This window comes from Euprymna scolopes, chromosome 18, assembly GCF_053919585.1.
Source record: "Euprymna scolopes isolate OS-2025 chromosome 18, ASM5391958v1, whole genome shotgun sequence".
Taxonomy (NCBI): domain Eukaryota; kingdom Metazoa; phylum Mollusca; class Cephalopoda; order Sepiida; family Sepiolidae; genus Euprymna; species Euprymna scolopes.
Window position 1 is genome coordinate 12,795,876 of NC_136499.1, and position 18,766 is coordinate 12,814,641.

Below are 18,766 nucleotides of genomic sequence, written 5' to 3' on the forward strand. Positions count from 1 at the left end.
AACAGGAATCAAACGAGTATGAAAATATGAAAATATACGATATATCTAATATTTAAAATGCAACTATACCTAAAAACAAAACGGAAAATATAGCAGAGGAAACTGTTGTGTCGTGGAACAACAGTGAAAATAAGAACAATCAAGTCGAGATTCGGTTAAGGAACATGTGTATTAACAATAACGTACAAAGATAGGAAAGCGTGTATATCTGCTGGGCACTCGGCTAGCAGTTGAAGTGCAGTCGCATCTCTCTCACCGGTGTTGGAATTACTAGCGGTATTTATAGTGCTAATCGGTGTAAATTCCTCTGTTCAAGGAAGGCCGGTGTAACAGAAACTATTAACCCGAAAAACATAATGCAGATTTATAAATTCGGGGTTTTACTTACGTTCTTAGGTAAAACCCAGAATTTATACATCTGCATTATGTCTTTCATGATGAAACGGTCCGTCACGTATAAAAATTTGTGAAAGGTGATTAAAGAGATATCTTTCTATCGTTCATACATATTTATAGATAATATATATTTCTATCTCTATCCCTATCTCTGCCATTATATAAAATTCACTGTGTGTGTGTGTATATGTGCGTGTGTGAGTTCCATCCTCATAGGTTCCAAAAAGGCTGAGATTATCTTTTGTAAGTTTCACACAAAGATGTATTTATCTGGCAGTATTCTAAGATGTGTTTTGTAAATAAATTCATCCGATGATTATCGAAAATCGAAAAACTCCGACCTTAAAAAAAAAGTTCATTTCTTATGAATACAAAAGAAGAATTTTTATAGGAGATTTTTTCTACGTTACACCGGCAAGGGAGATAATAAACTTTTAGCAAATGAATTCCTTTTAAAAGAAAACAGAATTATTGACATCTAGGGATGTAGCTCAGCGGTGGAGCATTCGTCTACAGATTGAATGATCCCTCTGTTACAGCCCGGGTGTAACTTACCATTTTATATTATCTTTTCTTATTAATGAGTTCTATCTACGATAGGTTTGCATAATATTTAAACTAAACATTAAACGGATGTGACATTTCCAGAGTATTCATCATCAATTCCAAATATCAGCTGACATGATATTGTAAACAAACACAAACAGAATTTGATGAACGACATTATCATTATTATATATATAAAAAACTATGTATTAATATGCAAACATACATACATACATACATACATTTATATATTGGTAACTAAAAATTTTTTACCCAAACTGATGAAAAAACTTGCTCTATCTCTGAATACACTTTATGTAAAATTTCAAAAATTCTCTGAGTAACTTGGAAGAGACCGCAGAGGTCAATTTTTTTAACCTTTGACCCCTATTGTGACCCCTTAAACTTTATTGTTTTTAGGCTCAAATCAAGTTATTAAGTTAGATCCATGTCCAAGGAACCTATATCTTAAATTTCAAGTGCGTAAACCGAAAATTGTCGGAGGAGTTTGATAGAGTTCTCAAAGTTCAAATCGTTGAACTTTGACCCATTAACCGCCAAATTTCTGGTCAAAAACGGATCACATCGATTTTTCCAAATCTCAGTACCCTGTATATCAAATTTCGAGTCTGTAGACTAAAAATTGACAGAGTTATTGCGTAGGGAAATGCACACAGACACACACACAGACACGTTCACTTTTATATATATATATATATATATATATATATATATATTGTTTTGAAAATATAATTATCCACTGACACGTGTTTGGTCGTCTAGGATTCATCAGAGTGGCTGCATCTAGCGAGCGAGACTCGAAATCAGAGCCTAAACTCTTAACCTGCTCGTCTGTCTCGCACGACTGTTCGGATATATTGTGATTTACTTAGATATTATTTGTTTTTGTTTTCGCGACACGTTTTTGAATGGATTCAATTATTTACGAAAATGCATTTTTACTTAAATGCGAGTTGGACATAATTTTCCCGTTAACCAATTTGGTACCCCGATGTATGTGTGTGTGTGTGTGTGTGTGTGTGTGTGTGTGTGCGTGTGTTAAAGAATCGGAATCAGTAATTGTATTGAAATCGGGAATTTAATATTGATTGTGAAAAAAAAATCGTTTTTAGCATCTGAAAATAGGCATTAATTTTTCCGATTCCCAATTCCGATTGGGATTAATCGTCTAAACACACACACACACACACATACACACACACACACACACACACACACGCACACACACACGTATATATATATATATATATATATATATATATATATATATATAAATAAGAGCAAATAGTTAAAAAAAACATGTTAAAAATACTTTGAAAAAGAGTTAAAAACATATTTAATTTGAAAAGGAAACTCTAAAAATATTTGACTTATTTGAAGTTTAATCAAATACTTTTGCAAGAAAAATCCGATCCCGTATTTTGCTAATTCATACCCTCTGATGAGAAAGAAAGTATTTCTTCGAAACTCCGCGGATTAAAGACTATCCTTTTTAAATTAAATATGTTTTTAACTCTTAGCTCTTATTATAAGCTTTATCCCCTACTTGGTTTTATCGAGCTTTTACATCTGGTTGAGATTACTTTATAAATATTAATTCGTTAATATTTTTAATATACTTTAGTTTTGCCATCTTTGATCATTCTGATAAACTTAACTGTAATCTTTATTTTATATATATATATATATATATATATATATATATATATATATATATATATATATATATATATATAGTAATTTATAAAATATATATGGGGATTAAAAACGATAAACAACCACAGAATTCGCGCATAAGCCTGAGGAGTCTTAGAGTGGATGAAACGCGGAATATTCAGTGTAGCTTAATCGCCATATATATTTTATAAATTACTAACTAGCTCTCACTACGTATTGAGCACTTTTGAAGTAAATACTTAAAGTTTACACATAAATCTATACTTTCGTATATTAGTTTTATGTGAGCAAATTAAGTAGTTGTATATATATATATATATAGAGAGAGAGAGTGAGTGAGATAGAGAGACAGAGAGAGATAGTGAGTGAGAGAGAGAGAAAGAGAGAGAAAGAGACAGAAAGTGAGTGAGAGAGTATGAGAGACAGAGAGACAGTTGGGGGGAGGAATAAATATTTCACCGTTCCCTGTCTATAGCGAGTTTAAAGTTTTAAGTGTTAATCTACATATAAAGTGATTGCATCTTTGGAATGATATAAGCCATCTATTGTCTAACATTTATTATGATTTTCATCTGTGCTCGATGGCCCACCCAACATTTATCTTTTTCCTCTCTTTCAACACGCACACACACATACGCACGCACACAATACGATATATATATATATATATATATATATATATATATATATACATATATATATATACATATACACGCGTGTTTTCTGATACAGGAGGAAATAGAGAGTTGGCGGCCTTGATCGCATAGGTTAGAATTAATTGCAACGTTTTTGGCAAATAGTCTGGCTTTGTCTGATGATCAGATTACCTCAGGTCCATTGATGATAGTTGAGATAGAACACATGCTTCTGTCCATGATCCTGTTTGCTATTTACCAAAACTGGTGGGAACCAATCCGCTTCTCAGCCCCTTTGTACTTTACTTAAGGTAAAATTCGCCACAAGAAATTTATCCTTTCAGTTTTAAAAGTTATTGTTAGGCAACAAGAGACCGCTAATCTTATTCGAGGCAAGTCATTTAAAATATAAATTTAATATGCTACAGCTATTTAATTGAGCACTATCAAGAATCTATTTGTAATTCAATGGCTTTTACTTTTCGATGTTTTTTTTTCAGCTGGATTAAACACACACACACACACACACACACACACACACACACACACACACACACACACACACACACACACACACATATATATTAGTTTACTTCTCAAAAATCAAGTGACCCACGACCTGATGCTAACACTTGAACTCCATATGATATGCATAGATATTCGAATGCTCCATTAAACTTCATTATCTCTCAAACACTGAGTTAGTAAAGAAATTGAGAACATAATTCTCCTCTCCTCAATTAACCAATTTCATGTATTGTAAAATATCTTCATTTTGGTCTCGTGTTCTTACTGGATTCCCAGACAAGAATTTATCTTATCTGCTGGAATATTAAGCTTCGTGCAATTACTTGCAGTAATATCATTTGGAGAAGGTGCGCCATTCATCATAAAAGCTAATGTAAGTTAGCCATAGTGAGAAGATCTTATTTGGGCAGCGAATACTATGCTATTTTGAATATTTAGTCAGGGTTTACTTCTAGGGAAAATATACACATGCCAGGTTGTTCTGCCAAACCCTTGCACAGAGAGACCTTAGACACCCGAGGATAGTGTCTAGTAAGCATTCAAGTTCTCTCCAATAGTCATTCAAGTTCTCTCCAGTAGGCATTCAAGTTCTATCCCGTAGGCATTATATATGTGCGTGCGCGCATGTAAACTATGAGTGTGCTTGAGGTGAAAGTATACATTGTATGGATTTCAGGTACATGTATATCCTGTATCTGTTTGTACACGTATATGTATGTTCTGACACGTATTTCATGTGTGTGTATGCGTGTGTTGTGTGTGTGTCATTACGTGTGTGTATGTGTATAATTACGTGTATGTGTTTAATCAAGTTAATAGTTTCGTTGGTGCATGTGGTTGCTGGTGTGATCGCGAATAGTAGGCTCACATTCATAAAAAAACTTTAAGTTAAAATGTGTCCGTTCACCACAAACGCAAAATGATGCATGACGCATGCGCATTACGGACAGGAAGTTAAACACCGAAGTCATTAGCGATCAGGCGAAATTACTGTGGTAAACGGAGAGGCCAACAGTCTTCAAGTATCATCGATAAGCACGCGTCAGATGAGTTGATAAGTTCTATAAATTATGGGGTAAAACACACACACACACACACACACACACACACACACACACACACACACACACACACACACACACATATATATATATATATAAGGAGAGAGAGAGTGGGAAGGAAATATATATATATATACATATTATATAAATATATATATATATATATATATAATTATTTTTTTTACTATAATAATTAAATACCTACAGACACTAGTGTTTCATTATTTTCGGGAATCTTCAGTGCAGGGTATCACGATTAACACCAGTCGAACGATTTGAACCCCGCAACACGAGACATCTCTGGTTCGATTAGCGAAGACCGTATCAATAACGTTCGATTTTAACATTTTAATTTTAAATGTTCATTTACGTCAGTCAGAGAGTGATCTAATCGTCATAAGATGATCTATGCATAAGAGCTAAATTGACCGACTTTAATTTAACTTAAAGTGCTCAACGATAAGAAACGAATTTCTTAAAAAGGCTCTTATAATTATTTTTTACTATAATAATTAAATACCTACAGACACTAGTGTTTCATCCTTTCGGGAATCTTCAGTGCAGGGTGTCACGATTAACACCAGTCGAACGATTTGAACCCTGCAACACGATATATATATATATATATATATATATATATATATATATATATATATATATATATATATATCCTAATAACGGAATGAATCAATCAGGAAAACAAACATTGGAACCACCGGATTATTCACATATTGATTACTCTATGCAGGGTATATGATATTCTGGATTCTTTCAAAAAAAAAAAAAAAACAATCAGCAAAAAAATCGCCTTACATTCCACCGTTGGAGAATTTTCAAATGAAACTTCTTAGCATGGTGAAAAAATTAAGCTTCAAACGAAAGATAAATATATGAACACTGTTTTGAAGAAGATTAATAAAACTTTTTAAAAGATAAAAACGGAATCTTAATATGATAGTGCTGCGGATCATAAATTATTCATTAAAACGATAATAGCCCATATGAGGTATTTAGAGAATATAAACTCTGCAGATTTTGCAAATGTTCAAATTTAAATTAAAATAATGTAGAAATTTACACTCGAAAAACCCCGAGATTTACATTAAAAGACCATAAAATAAATTTTAATATTAACCTTTCCATTCGATTAATATCCTCATGTGTATCTGACATAAAAGCAATAAGCAAAACGATATTATATATAAGTATACCTATGGTCAAATCAAAGACTCATAAAAAGTTATGGAATTCTGAGGAAGCCATTTTCTGGTTTGAAAAGACTCTCAACATGGCTAAATCTAAAACTGATTTAACAAGCTCGGCTCAAACAAACGTTTTAATAAGCGCTATCAGTTACATTTAGATAATTTTTTTTCCATTGTGCGGAGTTGCCTTCTCATTTTGAGGTTATTTTTTAAAATTAACGTAAACACTTAGATACTTACATTAAAAGTCAAATATAGACAAGTAAATATATAATATATATTAATTGAAATATTATATAATTATATAGTAAATAATTATATATATATATAATTATTATATATGTAACAATATATATATATATGTATGTGTGTGAATGTGTGTATATCTACATACACATGTATAGACATATATATTATATACATGTATATATGTATGTATATATTTACATGCATACACATACATACACATACACACACATATATGTGTGTATATATATATATATATATATAAATATATACATGCGTATATGTACGTGCGAATACGAGACGCGAATAGGATATATCTATATGTGTTTTGTATAAATATATATACATATATATTGATATATATATATACATATATATATGTACAAAACACAGGTAAATATATTCTATTCACGTCGTCTCGTATTTACGTAAATTGCAGACATTTAGAAATAGAATTTTTATTTCTTATCTTCCTAATCAATCATCTTAAAAGGGATTACAGCTCTGAAATGTTACAACGAATTACACCTGGCCATTTATCAAATGTAAACCGAGTTATGCAATCTTACGTTTTGTCATTGATGCCGGTAGATTTATATGCTCCTACAAATTCATCAACACGAACCTCCAATGGACATTGTGATCTTCGCAAGCACACAGTACACATGCAAAGTTTCATTCGAATTAAAATAAATAGTATATGCAACTTATAAGATAATGCACAATAATTACTGGTCTTGGTTTAACTTTGATTTCATTTGAATGTTTTCTTTGCATAAATCTCTTTATATCTACGCGACCTATTACAGTAATATAGAAGCAAATTGTGTAATTATTCTGCTATATTGGTTTTTGTTCTTCTGTCTCGATAGACGATGAAGAATCGCATCTAAAAGTTGTCACTTGACTGAGCAGGCGATGCGGGAGCGGCAGATTCTGTTGAACTTTCCGCAGAGGTACCCTTCGTCAGACTCTGGCAATTTATTGTCTCCTCGGTCAGCCGAACACCCTTCTTTACTTTTACAGGTGTCACGGTCTGGATCTTAGGATTCGAGGTCAGCAGGGTTGATGTTGCCGCATGTTAAATTCCTTTTGCACATATCCTTAAATCTGAGGAGTGGTTTACCAGTTCATCTGTTGCCGGTTTGCTATAACCGATGTAATTGGGGATTCGACTATGCTCAATGCGAGCCACGTGCTTTTGCCAGCGCAGACGTCTCTATTTTCTTGAGGCTTATTGTCAGAGAAAACTAGTTGCAAACATGGGCGAGGCAGTCAATGAGTTGTTTGACGGCTTCCGCAGCATGGGCAGTTAACGCTGCATTATCCGCGACTAGCATTTCCCTGATGGGTGCAATGCGGACTTTAGTTTTGGTGCATAGACGAGTCCGGTTGAAAAATCTTTCATCTCATCTTGTACGAATATAGACACTAACTTCAGTTTCATTAAAAGCGTATAGTAGTAGAAGTAAGAAAAATATGTCCCCAAAAGTTCGGGCAAGAACACAGGCTTATTTCGCCCCACTGTGGATGGGGAAAGATTTCGAAAGTGAACTTGGCGGAGCCCTTCATGTCTTCATGGAAGGAGGATATAATCCTCGGGAGCTTGGAGGACATCCTAGTTTTTTTTAGTAGCGTGAAGAGGACGCTCCTGTTAACTAGGTCAAATGCATTTGTAAGATCAATGAAAGCGAGGTACAGTTGTTATATGATAAAGGGCTGTCCCCTTTTCATTTAAGTAAAAAATAGGGAATTAGTTAAATGTAAATATGAAATAGGATAGTCAAGGATTCGAACTTGCAAAGATTTGGCTAAAATAAATACAGTGTGTTATTGAAAATAAGGAATATGGAATCGCAATTGTTTAGCTCACACAAAAGTTAGATATCTGTTTATTGGAAAAGGAATGTAATGATGAAATTTGTTTCTGTGAAAATTAAAATAAAGAATTTAATCGTCAATTGAAATTGTAAACATATTACTCGAAAAATAGGTTACTGAACTTGTTGGGTCATGTCAGTGTGATGCATGTAAACCACCGTGCTTTTTGAGCACATGTTTAATCATGTGATGACGTGACGATTTCTCAATATAGGTAGAGTTTTAGATGCAGTCTGGGAGAAGAGTCGGGGACCGAGAGCTGAGAGAGAGAGAGAGAGAGAGAGAGAGAGAGAGAGAGAGAGAGAGAGCGAGCTCAGAAACAGCTGCTGACACCAAACCTTTAAGCTAAGGTTAGAGAGAAAGCCATGTAAAGAAACTTTGAATTTCTCGAGCGAAATCAGGACCGGTCATGAAATAAAGGACGTCAAATGTGTTAGAAAGTATATGTGTCAAAGTATGAATGTTATAGAAATACTCCCCTTCACAGAACTGTCAAAAGTATAAATGTAAGACCCTCGGACTATCTATCTATATATCAAATCTCCTCTCATTGGTAAGTAACATGTGCACTTTCTCTCCCATTATATATACATGTTTAAGACTCTATCTCACAAACATGAACAACAACAAATAAATAAGAACACTAAGTAAGAACAACGAAACATACGCACATATTTGGTACTTCTAAAAATACCACCCACCACGTAACACAGTGGCGTCCTATGCTCTCAGCACTTCTGTAGTTGTCGTAAGGAAATACCATGTCGACGGTTGATCTTTCTGCTCTAAAACCATATTGCGCCTCTGGCTAAACTCTTTCTGCAAGTAACTGGAATCTGTTCAATAATACACGAGCGAAAACATTTCCGACAATGCTAACGTACTTATTACAATCATCGCGGTCATCTTTGTTTTTGTAGAGGGTTGTAATGTTGGCGTTGCATGTCTTGTCAAACTGAACTCTCCTCCCAGCACTGAAGCAGATGATCAAGGAGAACTGTATTTTTGCTGGCCTTAATAATTTTAGGTAAAATGCCATTGCCGCATGGAGATTTACCGCTAGCAAAGGTGGCAATGGCTTTAGTAACTTCGTCAGGGGAGGGTGGGGTATTCAGTTCATCCATCCATGGTTGGCAGGGATGGGATGCTTTCAATTGCTGTGTTAGTGACGATATTTTCGCGTGAGTACAGCTGCTGATAGTGCTCAAACAATCTCTCTATTTGCTTTCCGCGGTTTGTGATGATGTTGTCTGATTCTGACTTCAGTGGTGCAGTTAACTACACTTGGAATGAAGGCCACCTTCAATTCCGCATAAATCCCGACCGTTTCTACAATCAGCAGAACGTTAGATGCTGCTACGCATGTTCAACCAATGTTCATTGTTGCAGCATCTGGCAGTCTTCTGGGCGTCACTTTTGACCTTCCTGAATGCAGAGAGTGTCTTCTCAGAAGCGTCTCTCTTGTACTCAAGCAGCGCAATGCGTTTAGCTAAAATAAGCTCTAGTTCAGTGATCCCTGCTTCAAACGAGTTTGGGTGTTTCTTCTCCTATAAAAGGTCCTCCGCATGTTATTTGAAGCAAGTGTTGCGCAATCACTAATCACACTTTTCTTAAGGCGACTCTGTCTGAATCTGTTGGTAACAAGAAATCCAGAACGACAAGAAACAATATGGAGACCACATGCAACATTTGATATTTATTTCAGCGTCGCTTAACTTCGGTGATCTAACGGGAACAGACGTGTTAACGTGACTGTGCCGTACATTAAATAGGAGTAATATAGTTACAGCATTGATCATTGGTCTACTTTAGAACGTTGGTAGGAATTTCTTAAGAACGAAATAGAAAGAAAATTGAACTTATACACCACACACACACACACACGCACATATATATATATGTATATATATATATATATATATATATATATATAGTAATCAGCTTTCTAGTATCCACCGCGCCCCTTCCTATCAGCCAATGGCATGCATTTTATCGAACAAAGGATCTGTTTTAAAACTAGGTTAGTGGTTTAAGGCAGACATTTTTTGTTAGCTTATATATAAATATACATATGTGTACACACATATATGCACATAGATATGCATATATATACATACATATATGTGTGATCGTTTGTGTATATTCATGGTTATCTAATTTATTTATTTGTTTATTTTCTATTGTTTTTGTTAGTTTTAAAGCTATTTTGTATCGCTATCCTAGAGTAAATTTAATTTTGTGAACACAGTTATTTGCTATTTCTCTTCTACAGTTTAATAAATTTTGGGGTTCTTTAAAGTACAGGATAGCAAATTTTTCATGAAGGCATAATCTACATGGGTCGTCTAAATGTCTGCACGTGGTAGCTTCTCTTATTATTTTCCATTCGACTCCCGGCTTTATTGTTGCATGTACTTTGTGGTCATAGTATCGGGTTTTGAAATCTAAGGAAGTAATACGTAATATTTATTGTTATTCGGGTTTTCTTTCGCAAATATTTTTGCCTGATAAACTACGATTTTTGTTAGACATTTATTTTGAACTGGGCAAAGTGTGCGGTGTCTACAGTTGCATTTATCTTGTTCGTTATTAATATTTTTATTTATAGTATGGTTGTTCTTGTCCGGGGTTGGTTTGCTGTTATTATTATTATTATTATTATTATTATTATTATTATTATTATTATTATTATTATTATTATTATTTCTGCTGGTGTTAGTTTTATTTTTGTCATGATGTTTACTTTTTTATTGTTTATTTTGTTGTTGTTTACATTGTTTTCATTTAGTATTTTGTTATTATGTGCTTTAATTTAAAAATACCTTAAAGTTATTTACAGTTATCCTACAGTTGTTGCGAAACTTTAGAAAGTTTCGCAACAACTGTAGAATAACTTTAAGGTATTTTTGTTGAAGATTTTGTGTAAGGGGTTGGTTGCGGGAAAGTGTTTTTCAATAAGATCTAGAAATTTCTTGCCAAGTTTTGTTTTTAACATTTGGTTGTATGGGGCCGTATAACCCGGATACTAGAAAGCTGATTGTCTAACTAAATCTGCAATAGAAGATGAGCATATAAAAACGAAAAACAACCACAGAATTCGAGCATAAGCCTGAGGAATCCTAGAGTGGATGAAACGCCGAATATTCAGTGTACCTTAATCGCCATATATATTTTATAAATTACTAACTAGCTCTACCTACATATTGAGCACTTTTGAATTAAATACTTAAAGTTCACGCATAAATCTATATTTTCGTATATTTATTTTATGTGAGTAAATGAAGTAGTTATATATATATATATATATATATATATATATATATATATATATATATGTAGTCATCGACATACAGTCCTGTTTCGTTGTATCACAACTCAGCAGTGCCACTAGACTAGCATCTCTCCCAAGTCAAGAATTGAACCTAGAACCGTCGTGTTGACAGTCGTGATTTTTTAATCGACTTATGTATTATTTTTTAACATTCGATTATGGTTCACTTCTTTCTCAATATATATATATATATATATATATATATATATATATATATATATATATATATATATTGAGAAAGAAGTGAACCATAATCGAATGTTAAAAAATAATACATAAGTCGATTAAAAAAATCACGAAGTGTAATACAATCCAAGAAAAAAGTGAACACTATTCGGAATTTTATAAAATAAATCAATTAAAAAAAGAAAAAGTCACGAAATGCAAAAAGAACAACACCCGAAACGCTTTTCATACGAACAGATTTTCAAGGATATACGTCTGTAAGAAGGAATATAACTTTATTTTCTTTGTAGAAATGTTGGAATAATAAAAAACAACAATTAAAATAATTACAAAAATTACAATCAGATAAAATAAATGAATATTTACTTAAAACTATTGAATTGTATTTATTTATTTATTTATCGTTTTACAACGACTGAATAATTCCTGCATTGATAAGCCTTCAAATACACCTTACAAACGCACACACACACACACACACAGATATATATATTAAATTGTGATTCAATGAATTTCAAAAAACTCTCATTGAAATGAAATGAAGTGGTTGAGTTTCATATCAAAGAATTCTGAAGTATATATATATACATATATATATATATATATATATATATATATCCGATAATCAATGCTTCAAGCGAACTACCACATACTTCTTTAAAAACGTATTTTGCTGACAACGTGAAAAATGATTGAAAAATTAATACATGATAACATTAAAAATCGCACTAAATATCGAATTCTTTTAATAAATTCTACTCCCGTTGATGTAGGAAAGAATGAATATAAAAAATGTGAAGAATAAAATAGCCTCGTGTATGTGTCTTTTGTAGTTTCTAACCTTTACCCGTACATAAACGCGCATACACACAGCTTTATATGTACTAGCAGTCCACCCAACGTTGACAGTTGTAAAATACGTATAAATATTATATTTTAAATTATACAGATACTGAAACATTTACATGCGAGTATTATGTTTTTTAATCAGTTCACTTCTTGTAAGCAAAAAAAAAAAAAGAATACTCGAGCTGAAATCGAAACCAAAACATAAATGTAGTGAATCAAGTATGACAATCATTAAGCCGGCTTGAAACGATGTTTCAAAAGTGTTTTCAAACCTACTTATTCATTATATAACGAATATGTCTGCAGTCAAATGAGCTGGTAAACAGCAAAATAAAAAAAATACAATAAGCAAAAGTTCAGCTAGAATTCTTCACTGTCAACTTTCTCTCTCAACTTCCAGCACGTGTTCTCCCGACCACCTCTGCCAACAGGCATTTTATTAGATAAGTGACCTCATTCCATTTGCATACGTGTGCAGTGAAAGATGAGATCTCGTGAGATTCCACGAAACTACACATACATCCATGGCTACCATCTTTAATTTCTCTCTCAGATCCTATCCGAAGGTAAGTTGTATAATCGCACAATACACACACACGCGGGAGCTTTCTTCTTTGATTATTACATTCAGCTCCACAATGTGATAGAAACCATTCACGCTAGCACATTCGTGGAACGATTAGCAAATAGATAAAAAGTTCGACAGCCCCATGCACCATTGTTTTAATTTTGACCCGTTAGCAGCCCGTTATTCCGGATGAAAATTGATTAAAACGTTTTCCACGTGTCTGAATATCGTATATACCAAATTTCCAGTCGGTAGATTAAACATTCGTTGGGTATATAGGTTGAGAAGTGTCCTCACATCCACACATCCTCACTTTTATAGATACTGTTGAAAGGAATCTTAAATGTCAAATATCATGACAGAAATTCTTGAACAGTGCTAACCACCTGTTCTGTATCTGTTGAGATTACCTGACCACGGAATTGTTTCAATTTAGATTAAGACACAGTGAAACAGAGCTCGTATGAGCGCGTGGGAAAATAGTAGCAGGAGCTGTAAGATAGCTGGCTCGACAAAAAAAAAGCACATATGCAAATTAGGAAGTGTGCGAGATGGAAAGTAAAAGACGTAGTTGGGTGGAAGAAAAAGTGCAGTTGATTAAGGTGGACGTGTAAAGTCGAAGACCAGAAATAGCTGTTTACGGCTGGCGTGTAGTGGAACAGAAAGAAAAACGCGTCATGGGGGACAACAGAAAAATGGAACCGCTTGTCTTGAACCGGTGATTTGAGTTTATCCCACCTTTTTCTGGAATTCTTCCTTTAGTGAACCATGGTAAAGAGTGGATCTCAAACGATTAATCTGATAAAACGAAAATGAAGGAATTCTACAAACTTTAAAGTTTTAAAATAAAAGACCGAGAGAAAGAGAATTTAAAGTTCAAAACATTTTCGAAATCAAGTTCCCAATAAAAAGTATAGACGAAGGTATGGTTGTTTACAGCTGTGTCAAGGGAGTATTTATTTTAGGTCAAACAATAAGTCACGAAAATTACAAAGGTCAAATCTCTTCAAAATGTCTTTTTGAATACAATTTTTCAGAGGCGCCTTACAAAAACACATTAAATATGAATGTCAAAAAAGTTTTATATTCCGCCGAACAAAATTTAAATTACAAATAATATACCTCTGGTATTTCCATCAATTATTTAACTAAATTTCACATAATATTTATATTAAAACTAATAACAAAGTTTTATAGCACTCACGTATTGGCTAATAAGATTGCCAAAATGAAAAGCAAGTAACGATAAAGGGAAGCAACCCAACACTCATAAAAAATTAAAATAAAATTTATATGCAAAACAGATTATATCAAAAAATTAAGGTGTATCCGTCCAAATTATTCCCGAAAGAATAGAACAACAAAATAAGACCAAACTCAATATTTAGTTATGTAGGAACGTTCGTTTTTTCTCTTTTAGTACACGAGGTGTCTTCAATAAGCTACAGGTTTTTTTTTGTATGGGGACTTTTATTGATAATACACACATGAACCTCGAGTTGCTTTCGAAGTAATCTTCTCTGGCTGCAATGCACTTGTTGTACTGTTCCAACAACTTCAGTAAAGCTCCATGGAATTCCTCTTGTGTGAGCATGCCAATGACCCTCGGCATACCAACTTTCATGCCATCAGTAGTTTCATAACGATAGCCTCTAAAGTCTTCTTTGATCTTAAGGAATAACTAAAAGTCACAGGACTCACTGAACAATAGGTAACGTTGAGGAAATGTCTTTATCTCCCACTTGGTCAAATAGCTTGCGACAAGGATTTTTGAGTTCTTGTATAAGTGGTTACGGCAATATATACTAACAGGTTGATAATTTTCTCCAAAATCGATGAGAGTATTCTTAAAAATATAATCCGTAGATTCGTGGCTCCCAATAATAATAATAAAAAAAATTATTATATATTATAAAAAATACAGACAACAAGCCTTGTAATGAAAAACATTTCGCAAACAAATGACCTGTTGGAAAGGATCAATGTGGTTTACAAATTTAGCTGCCCAATAGGAGAGTGTATCTCCAATATTAGTAGCTACATAGCTTCAACAACTAATACATTGTCGCGAAGATTAACTCTCCACTCTCTGACTCTAGCTCCATATCATAACATTTGAAGGGACATGGCTGCCAATATTCGGAATTTCGAAGAATTATGGTAGAAAATACAAGAGTATTGCAGAGTGAGAGAAATGGAAATAGGCTAAGAATTGTGGAGGCGTTGTACATTAAAACAAAGAAGCCTCAGATAAATAATATTAATTATGAGTGCAGCCGAAACGTTTTGCAATGTTTGGGATAAATTTTGAATACATATGTGAGTGTATATGTATATAAATATATTTAATATATAAAAAAATGTCCGCCCACCTAACTTGTAACAAGCTACCATTTGACTATGAAAAGTGTATATATACGTAATTTAAAAAATAAATTTCTACATTTATTTCTACAATATGCCTGAGGATGATAGAAGTACATCTGTCGAAAGCGCTCGCGATTATGGATCCAACTTACGCAATTTCGAGAAGAACACAAAAAAGAAGTATTCGGAGATTGGAGAAGATAAAAAGGAAAATTGTAAAACAGAATAACTCCGTGCTTTTCAATAATATTTGTCTAAATGAGAAGATTCTGCTTAAATATACGCAATATATATATATATATATATATATATATATATATATATATATATAACATGTTAACCGGCAAGATATACTGGTTCTAGTAATGCTGATGTACGTGTTGTTTTTGGAGGCACATTCTCCCATAGGCAAGTATATATATATATATATATATATATATATATATATATATATATATATATATATATATATGGGAGAATGTGTCTCCAAAAAGCAACACGTACATCAGCATTACTAAAGCCAGTATATCTCGCCAGTTAACAATTTTCTAACATCTTGCAACACAAAACGATTTTAGGAACATATTAATTATTGGAGCCCTACGCATTCAGATGAACAAACCAACCATCAACCATGCTCAATATGAGGGGGGAAGGCACGCTTGAGTGTTTTTAATAGTTTTAAACGAGTTTAATGGACCTTACAATAAATTCACCAAACACAATTTTAATTGATCACTCGCCTGAAGACGACTATTGAAGTCAATAACGTTCGCGACTATGGCAAAGTTATTTTTTTTGCACTCGAACAGAACTTTCAAACGTTTATTAATCCATTTAAAAGAAGTGCCAACATGGGCATAAGGATAAATATCTTATATGTAAACAAAAAAATAAGTAAATAAATGAGAAATTCGAAAAACAAAAACAAATGAAAGAATTAAAAATAGCGAAAAATAAAAAAATTGAATTTATATATATAATTTATATATATATATATATATATATAATGAAATAAAAATTAAATACAAATAAGTAAAAACACTTATCAATAGGAAGTCGCCAGTAGTAAAGTACGGATAACCATGAAATAATCTAACACACAAGGACTAGCTATGGCAAGAATATAGAAGTACTTTATATCAAAGCAAGATAAGTAGCCGCCAGACTAATATAATTCTAGCTTAATCGCTTGAATCGGCACTTCCCTCCCCCACACTGAAAACTAAAGCAAATGAATGAATAAAAAACGAGCGATAGAAAATTAAAAAAACAAATAAAAATAACACTGGTCAAAAGGAAATTAACGTGACCACTAATACAACACACGCAACCAGATAAACAGATATTTTAGATATAAACAGATATTATAAGATGAAAGAAATGTCCACATCAAGGGCAATAAACAACCACTAAGTTAACAGAATCACCTAACACTTCGCTTCTAATGATAACCTAAACACTTGAATCAGAATTGCTCCTCCCCGGACCACACTTTCAAAAAACCATACGGCTCACATACACAAAGTATACACCTAAATTTTCCCCGAAATGTAGATCGCACCCAATTATCTTATAAAAATCAATGTAATCTTGACACCCGTTTCAATATCAATTCTATTTTGGTTTGATGTAGAGTTGTTCGGAATTGGGACTCCACTGAAACATGTATGCACATTTGTAATCAGTAATGACTACATACCAGCTCTTGTCCTGCATTGGGCACTCTATAATAACCACGCGATTTCCATTGGATTTACACCTTTGTGTAATGGGCTATGTGCCATTTGCCCTTAATGCCTCTCATTATTGTTTAAATGTTTGAGGGATCATTTTTCCATATTAATTTTACGTAAAATGAGCACTCACATTATGGCCACCTTGGCTATAAAATGGGTGTTTTTTTTTTCTTACGATAAATTACTATAGAAATGTGATCCCCACTTTTTAAAACTATGATTTATTTTTATCATTGAAATTACTTGTTTCGTGGGATTTTAAATGTTGTTTTCGTTTCAGCACCATCGTGGTAATTTCAAAGGATTTTTGTCGGTGGAAAAATACTGCCACTTTACCAATATTTCAACTATAGTCATTTGTTTTCTTAGTTTTGCATATGAATTACAAAATATCTTATATGTTCCTAAAACCTAAGGCCTTGACGGAGGAGAGACCAAAACTTGTTGCTATGATTTCAAATAATTTGAAATAACAGCAACGGGAGACTTGATTCCAAATATTTCTCATATGTTATATCTTCCCTCTTTAGTTTTCACTCATAAAGTAAATTTTACAGTGTATAAGGATTATTTGATACTGAAGAGATTCATTTCCAAAAGAGGGGAGATATAACATATGAGAAATATTTTATATAACGGTGCATATTATTTACTGTTTAATTTTATAATGTACTTGGAGCTTGTAAGAGATTGAAACTAGTTAGAGTTTAGTGTTGGATTTAAAAGGTTATGGTTAGGAATGCTTTAATATAGTAGAAAAAAAACTATTGGTTTCAATTAGAACAAAAAGTTTAAATTAAAGTTTAAACTTAGGTTGATTATTAATTCTGTTTTATTTGTTTGGGTTAAGTCGTATTAGAGGTGATAACATTTCTATAGTTTAAGAGTTGAAGCAAAATATCCGGAAAAGAATTTCATATGATTATACCCATTACATCCTAACGATGTCTCGACATACTCCAATATTTATTCACTGAAATTTTGGTACTTGGCAACTGTTATATCCTATATGAAGTCTCCCTATAACATTTTAATCATGTTTACTCTTAATAAAAATATTCGATAAGATTAGGATTATCTGTATGTGTTGTGTTGTTGTCCTTGCTTCAACTCTTAAACTATAGAAATGCTTTAATACGACTTAACCCACACAAATAAAACGGAATTAATAATCAGCCTAAACTTAAACTTTAAACTTTTTCTTCTAATTGAAATCAATAGTTTTCTCTACTATATTAACGCACTCTTAACCATAAATTTTAAATCGCCAACGCTAAACTCTGACTAGTTTAAACCTCTGAACCTCTCACAACCATCAAGTACATTATAAATTAAAATAGTAACCCATATACACCGTTATATATAAAAAAAATTAAAGTCTAAATTTTAAAATTTTATCGTCTACTTTCTTTGAGTTTCCAGTTATGGTTCGCTAATGTTTTTATTCGTCTTTTATATCTGTTTGAATGTACTTTTGTGATCGTAATATCTTCATTAAAATCCAGGGAAGTCATATTTTTATTTATTCAT